General features: G+C 35.3%; 1 long non-coding RNA gene across 1 annotated transcript in view; it reads left to right on the top strand.

The window, feature by feature from the left end:
- The first annotated feature begins 3,569 nt into the window (after window positions 1–3,569).
- The window catches only part of LOC111097233, a 28,980-nt gene continuing 13,146 nt past the window's right edge, over window positions 3,570–19,403 (top strand). The window contains exons 1-2 of the long non-coding RNA XR_005362925.1: window positions 3,570–3,734; window positions 4,527–4,617. This is a non-coding gene — a long non-coding RNA (uncharacterized LOC111097233). The remainder of the gene's footprint in view (window positions 3,735–4,526; window positions 4,618–19,403) is intronic.

Raw genomic sequence — 19,403 nt, 5'->3', positions numbered from 1 at the left:
TAAATTCTTAAAATATATCATCCCAAACTGACCGAAATATTTCAGATGTTCTTTAATCATGTCCAGAATACCATGCCAAGTTGTCTTTTTATTTCAGGAAACAATTTTTTTTCTAATTAATTCAGCCAAATATGTTCACCTCTTTTGACAGCTGTACCATATTGCTTCCTCTTTCTGAGCACATAACAAACACAAGTTTTAGGTAGAGAATTAGTTGCCCTCATTCTCTAACGGGGGATTGATTTCTTACAATGATTTGTGGGAGTATATATATAAATATAACTTTGCATTTCATTTGGACTGATTATTCCAGTAATTTGAGATCCAGTGCACACATGTATATCATTTAAGAACATGTGCTCTATCACTGTCTGCCTCCTGGGTTCTAATCCTGGTTCTGACACTGATTAGCTGTGTATTTGTGGGCAAGCCAATTAGCTTCACTAAATTTATTCATCTGCAAAACAGGAATAATAACAGCAGCTACTGATGAATTAGATGCAGTTTGTGAACCAATTATATCAGTGCCTGACACATGAAAATTCTGAAAAATAACTTCACTATATCATTGTCATTATTAAAGTTACTAGCTGTCCCATAGGGCACTTGGGTGGCTCAGTTAAACCACTGACTCGATTTTGGCTCAGGTTATGATCTCAGGTCGTGAGACTGAGCCCTACATTGAGCCCCACATAGAGCCTCACATAGTCCCGCTTCTAAATCGGCGGGGAGTCTGCTTGAGATTCTCTCTTTCTCCCTCTGCCCCTCCCACCACTCATGTGCTCTGGTGCTCTCTCTCTCTTTCTAAAATAAATAAATACATCTTTAAAAATATAAAGTTACTAGCTGTCCCAGCAAGTGTGGTACTGCATGCAAATATAAAGCTGTTATGCATTTATTAAGCTGTAGTAAGATCATGCATAAAGAACTACTAAGCACAGATTAGAGCCTGCCCCTAGTATTATTACTAATCTTGTAGGGCCCTTTCCCCATTGGAAAGCTCACTGCTTTGATATTCAGGCAAACTCTCCTTATGCAACTGATGTTGACTGCTGAGGACCTTCATATTCTTATGGAATTATTTATAGGAAGTATGTTTTTTTAATGTATATTACGTTCCTAAATTTTAGCTTTAGAAACCAATTGTTCCCAAGTTATAAAACATCAGAAATACATTTACTTGTTCCCAGTTTTGTTATACTGCTAACATTATTTCTTATTTTATTTTATACAGGTCATTATCACATTTTTAAAAATTTCATGCACTCATTCAACACAGTTTTGAATTCCTACTGTGATAATGTAAGTTTCTCTAGTCTCAATGCATTAATGGACCATGGGACAAACTAAACATGATCTTGCATCTTAATGTTCAATTTATGTACAAATTATAACAAAAGCATGAATAAGAAGATAATAACTTAACTTGGTAAGATTTTTCAGCTCCTTGATATCTAATTTTCATTAGAAATACTGAGGTGTTTCCTACAAATCTCTGGACCTATTATGAATTCAGCTTCTTTATAGCACCATGTTTTCTCTTTGCCTCTCTACAAAGCTCTTTTTTATCAATAGAGAAGTTAGAAGGAAAATAGTTTTCAAAAGTTTTAAGGTTCTTGTCATCTCTTAACTCTATCTGCCCAAAGACTGGACCTATAGATGCTTTATTTGAATCATGACATAGTCTACAAAGATCTACTTTACTCTTGGTATGGTTAAAATCCTTTCAGGTTTTTGTTTATAATTGTTTTGTGAAAAAAAAAAATATATATATAATTTTATATGTTATTTAAATTAAAAATATTTTAAAAATCATAAGTATACCAAATAACTTAAGATATAAAACATCCCAGAAGCTTTCAAGTCCTCAGTGTGTCCCTCTTTAATTACATTATCTTTTCTACCTAATGGTAACCATCCTGGCTTGTCCATTAATAAGTCACTTACTTTCCTTCATAATTTCACTTCATATGTGAAAATCCCTAAATCATGTGAATATGTACAAATATATTAGGTAAACTCTGCAATATTTTGTAAATTTGACTCACAACAGTTTATATTTTTTGAAATGAATTTTGTTCAATTAATTTTAAAAATTAATTAATGTTCAATTTCAATACTGAAAATTCCCTTTAAATTTTGAAATTCCATTGATGGAATTCTATTGATGAAGTGAATGATAGTATATTATATTGTATAGTAATGCCCCCTTCTCCATGGAGGATATGCCCAAAGACCTCCAATAGATGCCTGAAGCTGTGGATAGAACCAACCCCACCCATGTACACCCCGATTTTCCCCCCATACATACATAACTATGATAAGAATTTATTGTATAAGTTAGTCAGAGTAAGAGATTAATAATAATGAATAAAATAATAAAATAGAATAATTTAGAACAATATACTGTAATAAAAGTTATGTAAATGTGGTCTCTCAAAATATCTTACTGTACTGTACCCATGTTTCCTCTTTTATTTCTTTAAAGATTTATTTATTTATTTTTAGAGAGAGAGAGGAGAAGAGCGAGCAGGGAGAGAGACAAGAAGAGAGAGAGGATCCCAAGCAGACTCCCTGTTGAACATGGAACTCATCATAGGACTTGATCCCAGGACCCTGAGATCATGATCTGAGCCCAAATCAGGAGTTGGATGCTTAACCAACTGAGCCACCTAGCACCCCCAACCCACTCATCTTTCTTCTTGAAGTGATGCGAGATAATAAAATGCCGATATGATGAGATGAAGTGCGGAGAATGACCTAGGCATTAGGATATAATATTAGGCCATTACTGACCTTCTGATAATATGTCAGAGGAGGACCATCTGCTTCCGGACCACGGATGACTACAGGTGGCTAAAAATCCAGAAAGTGAAACATGGATACATGGATAAGGAGGGACTACTGTATATATCCCTCCTATCTATATATATATCCCATATATATTATAAATGATGATATTTTTATGTCTTCCTGGAGTGTACATGTAAGACTATCTTTAGTAATATATACCTGGGGGATGAATTGCTGCAGCTTAGTATTTATATCTTTGCATAACTAACTAATGATGTATTATTTTCCCTAGTGGTTGAATCAATGTATATTCCCATCAGCAGTATATGATACCCAGCCTGGCTTCTCAGCCTCACTGACACTTAGTATTCCTGGATTCTATAATATTTGCACATTTAATGAACATGAATTTACATTTATTTGTGACTTTGTCTCAATGGGTTCTCCTCTGGAGAGATTATAGAAACTTCTAAGGGAGCCAGTCATCATTATCAAGGAAAGAACGACCTATTTTTTATGTAGATAAAAGAGACACTGGGGCTAGTGAACAGGTTTGAAATTTGGCAAAAGAGTAACATTGAAAATAACTCGGAGCGAAGAGAGAGCTCTGGAGCTGGGAGAACTTCAGGAGGCTGAGGAGTAAGGGCATCAGAAGCCGAGATTAGAGAGTACTGGACAGTGTTTAAAGGAACTTGATGGCCATTTAAGGAGTTTCAACTTTATTCAATAAGTAAGTCTCATGAACAAAGAAGTTTACAGTGTTGTCAGTAGGGAAGCTCATGACCACACTTAGGTGTAGAAAGACTACTGAGGTCACAGAATGGAAAGTGGATGGGCTGGAAGTGGAGCAAACACTAATGATAAAAATGGCCCCAGATGAAGGTAGAGTGTGGGAACCAGGAGAAATGGGCAAGTTGGAGAGCTGATTTGGAGAAGAGTTGGTGAGTAAGAGGGAAGAAAAAAAATCAAGGATGGCAGTCAGGTTTTTAAGATAAAATGGATGATGAAGTGGGGAGAATTTGACAGGGGGATATGCAATCTCAGCCATGTTGAAGCTTGGCAGATGGACACCCACATGCATATACACCATGGAAGAGGTGAGTCTCCTGCTAAGGAAAGAGATACAGATTCAGAAGTTACTGGTACAAACCATCCAGCACCCGGTTTCACAAAATTTTAGATACTAATGAGTAGTTTCCAATGGGGGAAATATTTTTACTTTGGGATTTTCAGAAATTTAATTTATCAAAAGTAGTAACAACAATAATATATTCTAAAACATATGCATACACACCTGTCTGGCAACAGAGTCGTTTCTTATGTTGAAGCACAGGTCTTATGTTCACTAGCATCCTTGGGCTTGTCCAAAATTAAATCTGCAAAGGAGGATTTGAAAGAGTATCGGTCTGAGCTCAGACCTTTCAGGGAACAGAGATTATTTTATACAAAGAATTCCAGCATGTCTGCTCTGGCCATTCTTTATATAAAAGGGTCTTTCAGAATAAGCACGGTGACATTAACTTGTGAAGGAAGGTTGGATCGAGAACTAATTTCACACGTGTGACAATGTTTTTCTCATTGCTAATGTTTTCCAACTGTTGGTATGTGGGTAGAGAACTCCTCAGGGGAGACACTTCCAGGGGTATGAGAAAACCTATAGATCAGAAGTTCTTAATAGGGGACAATGTGTTTCTGCTAAACGAGTTATTGCTGTTTGTTCTTTATTTACTCAGTTTACTACTCTGTAGCATTTTGAAAACTCCTGCTTCCCAGATAGATAGAAAACCTCCTGATGGTACCCATATTGCTGGTCAACTAGAAAAGGTATGTCAATCTCTTCTTTTACACCTGTTTACCTGGAAGAGTGTATGTGATTGTGTTGGGGGGTTGAGTATGTGTGCTTTCCACACAGGATTGAAAAGCATGGTTTCTGAAAATTGCAGAAAACTAAATCAGTGTTATAAATTAAATCTACTGGCACACAGGCATGAGATGGGCCTTCCAAACACTAAGATTTCCTTGCACTCCTCTTAAACAGGGATAGATAGTTGTTTAAACCTGAGAAACGTAGAACCTAGTACCAGAAGAAAACAAAGTTTTGTTTGAATGATTATGTGCAATGGGATTGTGACAGATGCCAAATAAATAAAAATGAATAACAGGAACATGATTTTCCAGACAACTATGCATGAAGGGCTGTAGCAGATTATTTTAAACTTTTAGTTTTTGAATAAATCTCTTCAATATCTTACAATTTATTGCCCATAGATTTGAAAATTCGATCTGTCATTAAAGAGATTGCTCTCGTTTACTTTTCTCTCATTCCCAACTCTTGCAAGAAAAATCACATGAGCAAATGAACATACAGTGCACGTGGCAACAGTTCCACATTTAGGAAAAATGCTCAGCACACTGTTACTTATTATATTTGTTGACATCGTACCAATAAGAATTACAATATGTTCTAAGTTTTAAACCGATATTTTTTAACATTTAAAATTTAATTATTAGCTATTTGATACATTTGGAATGTGTACTACATATGTGTAAGTGATGAAATATAATAATAAAATGAACAACTATGAACCCACCATCCATTTAACAAATAGAACATCACCAATGTCATTGCATTTAAATAGGTGCTTCTTTTTTGTCCCATTCCTTTTCCTTCCCTGACAGGTAAGCATTACCTTGAATACAGTGTTTCTCTAATATGCTTTTCAAATTTCATTCAATGAATTGGCAAGAGAGGGTTTCAGGTAATCTCTGAAGCCAGCCTAAATTATTCTTGAATTTTTTCTAAGATCCTTTTATTTTGGATTAATTTTGTCCTTTTAGATTTGAATTCTAGCCCCATCTTCCATTTGTGGCCCTAATCCACTCTCCAGATTTGGCATTTTGAAATGGATTAAATAGGGGTGCCTGGGTGGCACAGTAGGTTAAGCATCAGACTCTTGGTTTCACTCAGGTTGTGATCTCAGACTTGTGAGATCTTCCAGAACCCATCTTATTGCCTATTCCTTATTTGTTGACTCAATATTATTATAATTCTCCATTAACATCCCACCTCAATTTTCATTTCATTCAGTAATATGTATATGTGCATATGTATATATATATACATATGCACATATACATACATATATACACACATATATGTACATTTATATATAACATATGTAATATATAAAATGAATAAAATGCATTATTAAATGACCTTTATTGCCAATTCATCTCAAATTAACCTACAGTCTATCCAAAGACCACGAGCTTGCTATCCAAAAGCAGTTTCTGGAAAATTAGCTTAGCCCTACTCCACTACATCTAATTACCCAGGAAGGAAAAGCCTTACAATATAGAAATTCTGGCTCAGCCCTTACAGAGATGTTTCTGCAGAGCAAGTGTGGAATATAATAATACAAAGGGTAAATGCATCAAGATAGCAGCAAAACTGTAATGAAATAACTAATTAGAGTGTATTTTCTCAGAGCACCTGGGTGGCTCAGTTGGTTAAGCGTCCTTTGGCTCAGGTCGTGATCTCAGCGTTCTGGGATGGAGCCCACATCAGGCTCCTCACTCAGTGGGGAGTCTGCTTCTCTCTTTCCCTCTACCCCTGCTCATGCTCTGTCTCTCCCTCTCAAATAAATAAATAAAATCTTACAAAATAATAAAAATAAAAAATAACATAGAGTGTATTTTCTCAATTTTGACAATAAACTCATTCTAAATTATGCAATTATAATTAAATCCCGCCGGCTCTCTGTCCTAGTCTATGCAAATCTCCCCTATAATAGTTGGAGTGTTTTCTAGTCCTCACTAACTCTAATAAGTGATAAAGTTTTAACCTGTTCACGTGGATGATTAGGTTGTGAGGATTCCCATGTCTGGAACTTTCCAAACCTACTCTTTCTCAGTTTTATGCTATTATTCCTTATCAGACTTCACATTTCTATAATTTCAATCTTCCAAGATTCTTGTACTTTCCCAATTATTCTACTTATGTACATATGTTTGCCCATGATCTATTTTCTCCACTCTCTTAGTCTTTTTCTGCTTGAAACTCTAGGCACTCAGTTCCTTTTATCCTCTAGGCATGAAAACTTACAGCAGATGTGCACTGCATATGAGTAACTCACAAAAATAGAGGGAACTGGTCCAATATATGATGCCCTTCCTTACCAATTATCTTACCTATGGAGCACACTGAACAATTGCTATCACATCATCCTCCCCCGCTACAAAAACATTGCTTTTCTATCTTTCACTATTTATATCCTATAAAATTATATTTTTCCTCTATTTTATTTTCTAGTTTCATTTACTGGCTAAAATCGTTTTTTTTTTTTTTTTTGAAACACTGACATTCTCCATAATAAATGACATCTGGTTAGTTTAGTTTCGTTTGTATATCTGCTTTACCTCTGCTTATTTCTGAAATTTGTATCTAAGAGATTCAGAACATTTTTATTTAATTGCATGTTTCAATAATTAATTCATTACCTATAACTGCTTTCCAAAGTTTGTAACTTGATATCCTTTGATAACGGTTATAACCCAACCCTGCTGTTAATCCATTCCCTAATAATGGCAGTGCTATTGCCTATCATTCATGAAGAAATGTAGAAACTTCAAGAGGGTATTTTCATGGAGGTAGACTTAGTCAGAGTTTATAAATATATTTACTCACAGATATTAATTAAATAAATGATTTCATACCAGTAAATTGACATTTTGATATCTTATTATTGGAAACTAAAAAAAAAAAAACCTTATTGGTCTTCAAACTTCAAGGAAATGCTTGCTCATGCACTGTTTTGTTATAGTAGTTTAGAACCCTCACTTACTTTCCATCACTAAAATGCTTTAGAAAAATGCTGACATTTGGACACAATGTCTTAATTTTCTGCTTTCAATTTAGGTGAGTTGGGGCCCAGGCTTCAGTATTTTAAAAGCATCCCCAGTAATTCAAAACTGCAGGAAGGGTTAAGAAAACTGCTCTATTATAATACTATTTAAGTATGTGTGAAAATTAACCTAGAAATAGTTTAAGACTATACTGTCAATGGATAATTTAACCCATGGAGATACTATTGCCTTGTGGTTCAGGTTATGGACTTTGAAAGTCAAACGGTATGCTTTTACAATTCTGAATGTGCTGGATCTGCAACTTAAAATTTACCTTCACGGGATGCCTGGGTGGCTCAGCAGTTGAATATCTGCCTTCAGCTCAGGGCGTGATCCTGGGTCCGGGGATCCAGTCCTACATCGGTCTCCCTGCGAGGAGCCTGCTTCTTCCTCTATGCCTCTGCCTCTCTCTCTCTGTGTCCCTCATGAATAAATAAATATTTTTTTTTAAAAAAGAATATAATAATAATATAGAATTTATCTTTACTATCAAGCTCCTTAAGGGTATCTCAGTTTTCTCATATGTAATACTGACCTCACAGAATTATCAAAAGGATTAAATGAAATAATGTACACAAAACATATAAAATACTTGGCATACAAGATACTTTCAATGAGTGATAATTATTTTTTTAGATTACCAAAAAAGGAAAAACTCAGATAAATGTTTGACTATAATAATATGACTTCCAATATATATTCTCAAATACATGTATATATATATATACCATTTTATATACACATATTTTAATATATATGCACATGTATTCTATATCCAGATGGGAGAAATAAAAACAATATAAATACTCAAAGTAGTCTAGAAAATTTTCCAAATTTAAATGGACATATATTAAACATTTATCATGCCAGTATTGTACTATTTTTATAACAAATACTGTATGGTGCAAAGAATAGATTAGGTGATTTAATTTGAAATAAGATGGCAAGCAATAAAACAAAAATTGGTTTCTGACGGCAATACTCTCTTTCAAATGAACCAAACTGACATTTAGCAGAGGTGGTTTCCTTATTCTCATACTATATAATTCCAGGGGCACTTGGCTACTAAAAGAACAGAGAATAAAGCACAGATAGTGGAGAAAAGTAATCCAATGGAGAGATATAAATATACTCACTAAATTTCTCAAAATCAAGATTTTTCCCACTGGGGCAATGCCTAAAACTTAGAAGAAAAATTAATTACTAGGAAATTCACTCAATCCAAACTCTAGACAGTCTTATACAAAGAGATAATCAAGACTAAAAGTCTACAGTAGGAGAGAACGAGTGAGTAAGCTATAATTTGGCATGGAAACAGTGGACCATAGTGGTTAAGAGTATGATTTTGCTAGCTCCTGGCTGTGTAGACTTGGGCATATTATATAACCTCTTTGTCACATTTTCCATACCCCTAAAATGGACACCTGTAGGTAATTTTTAAAAATAGTTTGTGTATTTATTTGAGAGAGAGAGAGGGAGAGAGCAGGAGTTGGGGGAGAGGCAAAGGGAAAGGGAGAGGGAGAAGCAGACTCCTTGCTGAGTGGAGAGCCCTACTTTGGGCTTGATACCAAGACCCAAGATCATGACCTGAGCGGAAGTCAGATGCTAACCCAACTGAGCCACCCAGGTGTCCCTGCATGTATTTTTTGAGATTCAAATGCAATGATTTAGTTCTGTGCTTAAAATTATATATATATATGACATATACATATATGACATATATATATCATCCTATCAATAAGTGTTGTGCAAGTGATACCTATTATGAGTATTATGTCTAATAACATTGAATATTATGAGAACATTTCATTTTTTACTATCACAAAAAGGTTATTATATTATTGAGTGATATAAAAAGAATAGTGTATAAGGTTTATGAATTTAGCTATATGATTATCATTCATAAAGGAAAATTGCAAAAAAATAAAAATAAAAACAATTACTAAATTGATACAGCTGCAGTAGAAAACAAATGGGGATTCCTCAAAAACCTAAAAATATACTACCATATGATCCATTTGTTCCACTCCTGGGTATTTACCTGAAGAAAATGAAGACACTAATTCAAAAAGATATGTGCAACACTATGTTTATTGTAGCGTTATTTACAATAGCCAAGATATGAGAGCAGCCCACGTGTGTACATGAGTAGATGGATGGATAAAGGAAATGTGGGGTATGTGTGTGTGTGTGTGTGTGTGTGTGTGTGTGTACAAAGCCATAAAAAATGAGATTTTGCCATTTGTTACAACATGGATGGACTTAAGAAGATATTATGCTAAGTAAATAAGTCAGACAAAGACAAATACCCTATGATTTCACTTATATGTGAAATCTGAAAAACAAAACAAACAAACAAAAACACAGAAACAGACTCATTAATACACAGAACAAACTGGTGGTTGCCAGAGAAGAGGGACATGGAGTGAGGGGTGAAACAGTTCAAGGAGATTAAGGAGTACAGACTTCCAGTTATAAAATACATGAGTCACAGGATTGAAAAGTGTGGTATAGGGAATATCAGACAATAATATCGTAATAATATTGGACGGTTATCATATGACCTCACTTATATGTAGAATATAAGAAACAATGAAAGAGACCATAAGGGAAGGGAGGGAAACAGAATGGGGAAAAATTGGAGAGGAGGACAAACCATGAGAGACTCCTAACTCTGGGAAACAAACAGGATTCCAGAAAGGGAAGTGATTGGGGTGGGGTGGGGTAACTGAATGATGGCACTATGGAGGGCACATAATGGGATGAGTACCCGGTGTTTATACTATATGTTGGCAAATTGAATTTAAACAAAATGTTTAAAAAACTAATGTTGGATGGTGACAGATGGTAGCATACTTATCTTGGTGAACATTGAGTAATATGTAGAATTATTGACTATGTTGTACACCTGAAACTAATTACATATTGCATATCAACTATACTTCAATCACTTAAAAAAGTAATAAAGGGACACCTGAGTGGCTCAGTAGTTGGGCACCTGCCTTCGGCTCAGGTCGTGATCCCGGGATCCGGGATCGAGTTCGTATCTGGCTCCCTGCAAGGAGTTTGCATCTCCCTCTGCCTATGTCTCTGTCTCTGTCTCTCTCAGCCTATGACTTTCATGGTTAAATAAATACATCTTAAATAATAATAATAATAAATATATTTTTTTGCAAATTCATGATTTCATTCCAGATAATACTGTCAATTATTAGCAGCATGATGGTTGCTTTTGCTGTGTTAAAGCATGCCACATTCTTTTGTTTATAATTAAATGATACAGTCAATTAAATGACACAATAATTATAAAATAAAATCAACCACGTTAACCTAGGCAATGTAGAGGAAAGGGAAAGGTAAATGGTTTTTATTTTCATCTTACTCTTATCTTTATATTCTAATTTTCTACAATAGTTTTAGACTGATTTTATAACTAAAATAATATGTGTGTGTATGTGTGTGTGTTTCTCATTCTGTACTGAAAGGGCTGGTATAACAATGATAGTTTCTCTTCCTCGGATGTTTGGCAGAATTTACAAGTGAAGCCAATTAAGTAAAATTTTCTCTTTCCAATTACAAATTCAATTTCTTCAACAGTTATGTCACTGTTCAGATTTCTGATTTCTTTTTGTGTCAGTTTTATAACATGTATTTTTCAAGGAATCTGTTCATCTTGCCTAAGATTTATATAATGTGTCCATATCTTCTAATTATCTTATTAATGTCTATAAGATTTGTAATAATACCTACCACAGATATATTTTTCCCTTTTTTCTTCAGTGCTATAAGTGTTTATCAATTTTATTGACCTTTCCAGCGGACCCACTTTGGGGTTTGTAGATTGTTCTCTAGTTTCAATTTTATTGATTTATGGTTTTATCTTTAATACTTGCTTCTTTATGTTTACTTATTTTTAATTTGTCCTTTTTCAAGCTTCTGAGATAGAACCTTACCTCCTTGATTTCTTTAATTAAAAATTTTTATGAATAATGCCAAATCTGCACTAAAGTAAAAAGAATACTATAATGAATCTCCATTAATTATTATCCACCTTTGATAATCATCACTGTAAGCTGGCTTCATCCATCTATACTGCCCTAACCACCATCCTTGCCAGTAAATTGTTAGTAGTTCCGGCAATGTATAATTTACAGATTGATCACAGATTAGAAATGCAGACAAGTGATTTTTAGTAAATGTATAAACATGTGAAACCATCACCACAATCTAGTTTTAGAACATTCCCATTAGGGGTGCCTGGGTGGCTCAGTCGGTTAAGTGTCTCCCTTTAGCTCAAATTATGATCCCAGAGTCCTGAGATCTAGCCCAGCATGGGCTCCCTCTGCTTCTCCCTTCCCTCTGCCGCTCCCTCAACTTGTGTTTTCTCTCTCTCTCTGAAATAGATAAATAAATTCTTAAAAAAAAAAAAAGAACATTCCATCATCCCAATTTATAATCACCTCAGCAGTCAATTCCCACTCCCATGCTCAACCCCAGGCAATCACTGATTATCTGTCCTTTTCATTTAGCTTTTCAGGAAATTTCATGTAAATCAAATCACACAATATGTAGTATTTTGTGTGTGTTTTTTAAAACTTATTTAGGTAGAATCATTGTATTTTTATTTATTTTTTAAATATTTATTTATTTATTTATTTGAGAGAGAGAGAGAGAGCACAAGCAAGAGGAGCAGCAGGCAGAGGAGAGGGAGAAGCAGGCTCCCCTAGGAGCAGGGATCCTGATATGGGGCTCGGTTCCAGGACCCTGGGATCATGACCTGAGCCAAAGGCAGATGCTCAATCAACTGAGCCACCCAGGTACCCCCAATATGTAGTGTTTTGAATCTAACTCCCGTCACTTACCCTAATGTTAGTAAGATGTATCCATGTTGCAGCAAGTTCCATTGTATCACTAAATAATATTCTTTTTTTAAAGATTTATTTATTTATTTATTCATGGGAGACGAGAGAGAGAGACAGAGAGAGACAGAGAGAGAGAGAGAGAGAGAGAGAGACAGGCATGGACACAGGCAGAGGGAGAAGCAGGCTCCATGCAGGGAATCCGACGTGGGACTCGATCCCGGGTTTCTAGGATCATGCCCTGGGCTGAAGGCAGCGCTAAACCACTGAGCCACCCAGGGAACCCCCAGCTAAATAATATTCTGTGTATAGACATATTGTTTATCCAGTCACCAACTGATGGACATTTAAATTGTTTAAGGCTCTTGGCTATTTCATGTAATGCTGCTATAAATATTCACATATAAGCCTTTGTGAGGACGTGTTTTGGTTTTTCTTTTGTCAGTATCTAGGAGAGGAATTACTAAATTGCATAGCAAAATTATGTTTAATTTTTCATGAAAGTGCTGAACTTCTCCCTTTTTATGCCCGCTAGAGGAGAAAATCTAGTTTCCAGTTTCCTCAGCTCTACCTAATACTTGTCAGAGCCTATCAGTTTTATTATAGCCATCAGAAATGTATGAAGTGATAGCTTACTATATTTTTAATTTGTATTATCCCATGACTATTGATATTGAACGTGTGTTTATTGACAATTTGTATATCTTTTTGGTGAAATGTCTATATACATCCACTATGAGTTTAATTGTATTTTCCCAAAGTTATTGTGAAGTCCCACCCCCTGGTACCTGTGAATTTGACCTTATTTGGAAATAAGAATTTCCCTGATGCAGTCATATTAACATGGAGTCATATTGGAGTAGGGTAGGACCTTAATTCAACATAACCAATACTTTTATAAGAAAGAGAGAGACAGAGGGAAGAGAACACCATATGAAGACACAGACACAGGAGGAAAAAACACTGTGTGATGACAGAGGCAGAGATTATAACAAGCCTGAGGCTAGGAAGAGGCAAGAACAGATTCTACCCAGAGCTTCAAAAAGAGCATGACTCCATTTGATTTTAGTCTTATAACCTCTAAAATAGTGAAACAATAAATTTCTGTTGTTTTAAAGCCACTGGTTTCTGGTACTTTGTTATAGCAGCCCTTGGAAACTGATACAGCATTTTTGCCAATTTTTAATTGGGTTGTTTATGTTCTTACTATGAGTTGTAGTTCTTTATATGGTCTGGATATGAGTGCTTTATCAGATACATAATCTGCAAATGTTTTCTTCCAGTCCGTGTCTTTTCTTTTTCTGTATTTTTATTGAACTGTTTCAGTTTTTTTTTTTTAAGATTTTATTTATTTATTCATGAGAGACAAGAGAGAGGCAGAGACACATAGGCAGAGGGAGAAGCAGGATCCCTGCAGGGAGCCTGATGTAGGACTCTATCCCAGAACCCCAGGATCACACCCTGAGCCAAAGGTAAATGCTCCACCACTGAGCTACCCACGCATCCCAGTAAATAAATCTTAAATTAGGAAAGTGCTATGAGGCACCTGAGTGGCTCAGTGAGTTAAGCATCTGACTTTTTTTTTTTTTTTTTTTTGACTTTTGATTTTGACTCAGGTCATGATCTCACCATTGTGAGATCAAGCACCATGTCAGGCTCTGCACTGGGCATGGAGTCTGCTTAAAATTATCTCCCTCTCCCTCTGTTTCTCCCCCACCCCTCACACATGCAGTCTGTCTCTAAAGAAAAAAAAGGCAGAAGCTCAACCACTGATCCACCTAGGAGTCCCTGAACTATTTTAGGTTTACATCAAAATTAAAAGGAAGATATAGAGATTACTCATATAGCCCCTGTCCCCAAACATGCATCACCTCTTCCATTATTAATATTCCCCACCAGATTGATTCATTGGCTACAATTGATGAACCTATATTAATTAACACATCTATGACACCCAAAGTCCATCATTTGCCTTGGCATCCATTCTTGGTGTTGTATACTCTACAGGTTGGATGAATGTATAATGACATGTAGTCATTGTGATAGTATCATACATCATGCTTTCACTGTCCTAAATGTTCTCTGTGCTCTCTATTCATCACTATCTCCACTTCCATCCTTTCCTTTTATAATGAAGTCTTTTGAAGTACACACAGTTTTTATTTGGTGAACCCCAATTTAATATAAGATTTTTGACAAAATGGCTCCTGCTTTTGATGCCGTATTTAAAAACTCTATACAACACAAGATCATCAATATTTCTCCAATATTTTCTTCTATAGGTTGAATAGCTGTCACTTGTAAATTAAAGCTTGTGACCAATATTTATATATGGAATGAGGTTAGAAAACTAAATTAATCATTTTATATAATTAATTTGGTAATTTCTTCTGTTTCTGATTCACTTGTTGAAAAATTTCCCATCGAATACTTTTGGCATCTTTGTTGAAAATTAGTTGACCATCAGTATAAGAGTTTATTTCTGGGTATTAATTCTGTTCCATTGGTCTGTATGTTTATCTCCATAGTAGTTTTCTCATTGTCTTGTTGCAGTAGCTTTATAATCAAGTTTGAAATCTTTATAGTAAGGTAGTAGAAGTCCTTCACTTTTTTCTTTTAAAACTAATTTTGCCTATTCGGGGTTCTTATTTCCATGTGAATTTTAGGGTCAGCTTGTAAATTTCTATTAAAAATTCTGTAGAAAAATTTGGATAGAACAGTGATCCTAACAATTTAGTTTTTCAATTTACAGACATGGAATGTCTCTCGATTTATACATTTAATTTCTCTCAGCAATATTTTATAATATTTACTGTTGAGGTCTTGCATTTTTGTTAACTTTATTCTTAAGTATTTTATTTTTGATGCTATTATAAATAATATTAAAATAATTATATAAATATTGTTGTTATTATATGGAAACTATTGAAAGTTCTTATATTGTTTACATGTGTTATGTTCATGAGAGTTATTGGCCTGTAGTTGTTTTCCTTGTGATGTTTTGGCCTAGTTTTGATATTATCAGACTAATACTGGCCTCCTAGAGGGAGTTGTGAAATATTTCCTCCTTCTTTATTTTCTATAAGATTCCATGAGGACTAATATTATTTCTTCTTTAAACATTTGATAGATATATCCAATTAAGCAAACTCAAATTAGCCTGTTCTTCATTGGAAGAACTTTAATTACTGATTCAATCATATCACTTGTTAAAAGTCAGTCAGATATTCTGTATCTTATCATTTTTGGTAATTTGTATCTTTCAAGAAATTATTGGTTTGATTCCATTGTATCAGAATTATATGGTTTCTAAAGTACAAGTCTGGAAATTAGGACACCAGGGTCAGTCTTCCTTTTTCTTGGATATCACTGGTAAAACATTTCATAATTCTGGCCAGCTAAACCTCTCATTTGACTTAGAAGGAAATGGCTAGATAACCTTTGAGGGACCAAAAATAAAGTGATCTTTTCACATTATGAACAAAAGAATGTCCCATTAAACAATAACACATTTAGTTGTTCCTTCTGGATGTTTTACTTTGAAAGTTCTTATATAGTTTATCTGTGTTATTTTTCACAGATGTGTTGTTTTTTTCTTCTGTTTGTTGATGCTGTGTAATGGAGCTTTGAAAATATTTATTATAATGTGTTTCCTTGCCCTATTGTTCCTAGGGCAAGAGGCCTGGAAAACTAAGGAAACTCTGATTTGAAAGCAAACATAAAATTTCGTAATATTTAAGATATCTGACAAGTCTGTGATTGGAGAAAAAGCAGTTTGGCAATCCTAACATGTCCTTTTTCTCACTGAAAATCCACAAATTTCTATTATTTATCAAAAATAATGGGATCATGACCAGTGTATTCTGTAAAATAAAACATTAAGTTTATTTAAAGTGATTTATTCTCAATTTCGTATAATTAGATAGTTGTCACTTATGAGACAGAACCTAATCCTGAGGCTTTCAAATATTTTTCTAAGTGACCCATAATAAGAAATGCATTTTATAACACAACGTAGAATGTGTGCGCTCACACAGGTGCGGGTACACACACACACAAGCCTCTACCTTCCATACTCCCATAGGTGTATAAATGTCTCCAAAACAATATCTGAAGAATGCATAAGTGTACTTCATAACTATTCTGTTTCATCCTATTTGGTTTCATTTGTGTGGGAGGGGGGTTATCCATTAAATCGATTTTATCATCCACTAGTGGGTCACAACCCACAACTTGAAAAATATTGGTCCAATATATATAATGGGCATTTAAATCATGTACCTTATAGAACTCAAAGGTAAGACAACTTTTCAGAGGTGATATGCAAAGTATTAGCGAAAAGCTGCTCAGAGCAGACCAGTGGAGGGGCCCTTAGCCCTTCAATGTGCAAAGAGAGTTGGGAGATGACATACCTGCTTGCAAAATTTTATGTGTCAACACCACCTCCATGTGCCTACCTACTCAACCTTCACATTGTCCTTAATACAGCTTAGAAGATAAAAGGATGGTATAGGCAGATCGTTTTGCCACTTAGAGAAAGCTAAGGTTGAAGCAGGGCCTCACTCATTAAACTTATGATATTAGGTATATTGTTTTTCTAGGGCTGCCATAACGAAATACCACACACTGGGTGGCTTAAAACAATAGAAATGTATTGTTTTACACTTCTGGAGACTAGAAGTCCAAAATCAAGGGCCATGATTCTTCTGATACCTTCTGGAATCCTCCCTTGCCTCTTCTTAGCTTCTAGTGATTTGCTGGCAATCTTTGGCTTTTCTTGGCTTGCCGCTGAATGACTCCGCTCTCTGCTTTCATTGCCACATGGAATTCTTCCCATTGCCTCTATCTTCACGTAGTTGTCTTCCTATAAGGAGAGCAGTCATTGGATTGGCAGCCCTTCCTCCTCCAGTATGATCCATCTAAATCAACTATATCTGTAAAGACTCAATTTTTAAATAAGTTCACATTCTAAAGTACTGGAGGTTAGGACTTCATAATCTATTTTGTGGGACTGGCGGATTTCAACCTGTAACACTAGAAAACTCATTTTTCCACATTCTCAGATTTTATCTATCCAATATCACTATGTTGTAAGTTATAACTGCACTCTCAGGAAGCTTGGGGAGAGTACAATTGATGGAATTAGGGATACCAGATGAAAGGGAAAACAAGAAAATGTTGATTGCAAGTCTTGAAACTGCAGGAGAAAGCTTATATTTTAATTTGCAATATCACACAAGACTGTTCTGGGTATCCCACTCAGAACCATCAGGCACCACTCTCCAAAAGCATGTTCTTTTGCTTTCAACTCATAACTTCAACATAGAATTCATGTTTTCCTCTCTCCTCTTTCTGGCCAGCAAAAAAATTCTGAATTCCTAAAGTCATCAATTCCAGTCTAACAACTCCAGCTCGGATCACTCTTGTTTCATTATATTTGCAAGAATGCTGAGCTTTGGATTAAAAAGGAAAAAAAATCTATCAGCTGCATGGCTTTCCCCTGCTGAACTAGAGACCGGAAAATAAATGTTTGCACCTTTAATGACCTCTATTGTCCTGACTTCACAAAATCCCCAGTGGGCAGCTAATCCTTTGGAACAATACAGTACAGATGTTTCACATGATAAGAAGGCTAATTCCAGACCAATCAGAGCCACTCCAAATGTCAGCACACCAAAATAAAGTTAAAATATGGGGCAAACAGATGCAACCTCCACAGTCTGATCTCTTTGTTGGTGGGTCATTCTACAGTAATGGGTGATATCTCTGCTTTGTTTAAGGCAATGGCAACTTTCTCTTTAGTAAGAATTGAGCTGCCCTCTTCTCTTGTATTTGCTGTGTTCACTACTTTCAGGAAAACAGGAAAGGCTATAAACGCACCCCTCTCTCTTTTTTTCTCTCTCCATCTGTCTCCCTCTCCCTTTTTTTCTCCCTCTCATTTTTTGTGTCTCTTTTCTGATTTTCCTGATATTTTGTGATAAATTTAGAAAGGACAATAGATGCACAGAAAGTTAAAATTTTACAGTAAGTCAACTCCATTATGTGATATATTCACCATTGTAGTTTATCATCTTTTCCCCAATTTTCATTTTTAAATAAGGTTTTCATTTTGTTTCCTTGCCTACTTATTTGTTTTCATCCCATTTCTTAAGAAATAACAATATTCTGATGCTAATGAATTTGGTAATCTGAACCACAGCTCAGCTTTACCAACAGAACTATGGCCTACCCATAGCAGGTCTGTTTGTCTGATTATCTGTTTGGTTACTTTCTTACAGCTGCCTACAGTAGGAGTTACCATTAGTCCACCAAATGAATCGCAGTTTTTCAGTGACAGTGTTTGCTTCAAGAAATAATCCTGGTAGGGCAGCCCGGGTGGCTCAGTGGTTTAGCACCGCCTTCAGTCCAGGGCCTGATTCTGGAGACCTGGATCGAGTCCCACATTGGGTTCCCTGAATGGAGCCTGCTTCTCCCTCTGCCTGTGTCTCTGCCTCTCTCTCTCTCTGTCTCATGAATAAATAAATAAAATCTTAAAAAAAAAAAAAAAAAAAAAAGAAAGAAAGAAAGAAAGAAAGAATCCTGGTAGTATGTTTTTTCAGGAGAAAGTAAAGGCTTCCTAACTCTTAGTATGATCTATTTATGTCCTGGCAGTTGGGAATAGAGTAATTTAATTCCGCAGGCTTGATTTTTAAAATGCTCATTTAAACAATTCACACATTAAATGATGATGTGGTCTTTGTACTTGAAAAGACCCTTATGCAACATGAATAGTCTTTTTAAAGTCTACATTTGGCTGCTGACTTCTTGATTGCAGTGTCCTTATAAAAACTTTAATTCCACTCTGAG

Source organism: Canis lupus, chromosome 8, assembly GCF_011100685.1.
Source record: "Canis lupus familiaris isolate Mischka breed German Shepherd chromosome 8, alternate assembly UU_Cfam_GSD_1.0, whole genome shotgun sequence".
Taxonomy (NCBI): domain Eukaryota; kingdom Metazoa; phylum Chordata; class Mammalia; order Carnivora; family Canidae; genus Canis; species Canis lupus.
The sequence above is the reverse complement of the archived record's forward strand: the minus strand, read 5'-3'. Positions and strand labels throughout refer to the sequence as shown.